This window comes from Eschrichtius robustus, chromosome 4 (genome assembly GCF_028021215.1).
Source record: "Eschrichtius robustus isolate mEscRob2 chromosome 4, mEscRob2.pri, whole genome shotgun sequence".
Classification (NCBI taxonomy): Eukaryota; Metazoa; Chordata; class Mammalia; order Artiodactyla; family Eschrichtiidae; genus Eschrichtius; species Eschrichtius robustus.
Genome location: NC_090827.1, coordinates 49,179,163 through 49,181,726, shown reverse-complemented (window position 1 = coordinate 49,181,726; position 2,564 = coordinate 49,179,163). Strand labels below are relative to the sequence as shown.

At 54.0% G+C, this 2,564-nt stretch overlaps 1 pseudogene; it reads left to right on the top strand.

Moving 5' to 3' along the window:
- The first annotated feature begins 680 nt into the window (after window positions 1-680).
- Window positions 681-1,725, top strand: LOC137763647 (serine/threonine-protein kinase pim-1 pseudogene; annotated as a pseudogene).
- The last annotated feature ends 839 nt before the right edge of the window (window positions 1,726-2,564 follow it).

The following is a 2,564-nucleotide window of genomic DNA, read 5'->3' as shown; positions in this document are numbered from 1 at the left end:
AATAGCACGGGAGGCTAAGTTTGCAGGAAAACACCATCTTTTTGTCCACATGTAATAGGAAAAGAAAGTCAGCGCGTGTGGGGGAAGCAGGTGGGACCTGGAGAAGGGAATTCCCTAACTCTGTGGCTAGCTCCAGGCCCACCTCTAGCTGCTTTGAGAAATGAGCTGCAATGTAAACCCACAGGAAGTCCCAGACAGCTCCTGAGTGGCTCATGCCTGGGGCACATCCAAATATATTAAAAGCCTCTTAAAAATCAACAAGAAAGCAAACAACCCAGTTTAAAAAATGGACAAATGACTAGAACGGACATTTCATCAAAGAAGATAAAGAGATAGCAAATAAGCACACGAAAGATGCTCAAAATCCTAGCCATCTGTGAAATGCAAATTAAAAACAAAGATACTACTACACACCTATTACAATAGATAAAACTTTTAAAGAGTGACAGTGTCAAGCTCTGGCAAATAGGTCGAGACTGGAACTCAAGTTGCTGGTAGGAGTGCAAAATGGCACAGTTACTTTGGAAAATAGTTTGTCAGCTTCTTTTAAAGTTAGACCAGGGCCGCAGTGGCAGAGGAAGTGGCACCGGCGGCGGTAGCAGCAGCTACAAGCTCCCTGTGCTGGTGCGCTGCTGCACGCGCCCCAGGAGCGGCCCGCCCCGCTGCCCTTGGAGCTGCCTGACCCCGCCAGCGTGTCTGTTGGCCCCCAGCCCGGCAGCGCCCCCAGGAGTCCTCCGACTTGCCTTCGGCCTTTCGCGCCACCCGCAGCCTCAGCCCCAGCCGTAGGCACAGCCACCGGCACAACCCCAGCCCCAGGTCCTGCGGCAGCTCCTCCAGACCCAGTCCCTGCGCCGACACCCCGGAGGTTGGGATGCTCTTCTCCAAAATCAACTTGCTTGCCCACCTGCGCGTCGCGCCCTGCCACGATCTGCACGGCACCAAGCTGGCACCCGGCAAGGAGAAGGAGCCCCTGGAGTCGCAGTACCAGGTGGGCCCACTACTCAGGCATATGTGTGGCCCGTGGCCAACAAGCACGTGGAAGGACCGGATCTCCGACTGCGGAGAGCTGCCTAATGGCACCCGAGTGTCTATGGAAGTGGTTCTGCTGAAGAAGGTGAGCTCGGGCTTCCCCGGTGTCATTAGGCTCCTGGACTGGTTCAAGAGGCCCGGCAGTTTCGTCCTGATCCTGGAGAGGCCCGAGCTGGCACAAGACCTCTTCGACTTGATCACGGAAAGTGGGGCCCTGCAGGAGGAACTGGCCCGCAGCTCCTTCTGGCAGGTCCTGGAGGCACCGTGACATCAAGGACCAGAACGTCATTATCCGCCTCAATCGCTGCGAGTTCAAGCTCATCGACTTCGGGTCAAGGACGCCGTCTACATGGACTTCAATGGGACCCGAGTGTACAGTCCTCCAGAGTGGATCCGCCGCCATGGCTACCATGGCAGGTCGGCGGCCGTCTGGTCTCTGGGGATCCTGCTGTAGGATATAGTCTATGGAGATATTCCCTTTGAGCATAATGAAGAGATCACTGGGGCCAAGGTTTCTTCAGGCAGAGGCTCTCTTCAGGGTGACAGCATCTCATTAGATTCTGCTTGGCCCTGAGACCATCAGATCAGCCATCCTTCGAAGAAATCCAGAACCATCCGTGGATGCAAGATGTCCTCCTGCCCCAGGAAACTGTTGAGATCCATCTCCACAGCCTGTCACCAGGGCCCAGCAAATAGCTTTTGCGGAAGGTTTTCCCCTCTCTGTCAGATGCTCACGGGAGGGGAAGTGTCTGTTCCCAGCGTTCCAAGTACCAGTGACACTTCTCTCCAAGCAGGACAGTGCTTGATACAGGAACAACATCTACAACTCATTCCAGACCCCAGGCCCTGGAGGCCGCCTCCCAAAGGGAGGAAGAGACTCCACTCCAGCCGCCCTAGGCCTCGACTCCTCCCACAGCTGCTCTCCTTCTCATGGAGTCCAGCATCGCTGGACTCTGCAAAACCCCCGGGGGTGGGGGGGTGGGCGTGTGTCAGAATCCTGCCATGGAACTGTTCCCTTCATCAGGAGTTCTGCTGAATGCGTGATGGGTCGGGTAGGGGGAAATCTGTTGGGGTGGGATAGGACTAGCACCATTTTAAGTCCCTGTCACCTCTTCCGACTCCTCTGAGTGCCTTCTGTGGGGACTCTGGCTATGCTGGGAAAAGCGCTTGAACTTGCGTCTTTTACCTGTTGCTTCTCCAAAAATCTGCCTGGGTTTGGTTCCCTCTCTTTCTCCCCCACCCCTTCTCCCCGCCCCGTCCTTCACATGAAAGGTGCCATGGAAGAGGCTACAGGGCCAAATGCTGAGCCACCTGCCCTTTTTCCACCTCCTTTAGTAAAACTCCCAAGTGAACTGGTCTTCCTTTTTGGTTTTTACTTAACTGTTTCTAAGCCAAGACCTCACACACACACACAAAATGCACAAACAATGCAAATCCCAAAAAAACCCCCACAAAACTGTAAATGTGTGTACAGTTGGCATGGTAGTGTACAAAAGCATTGTAGTTGATCTAATTCTTTTTTAATTTTGCCTTTA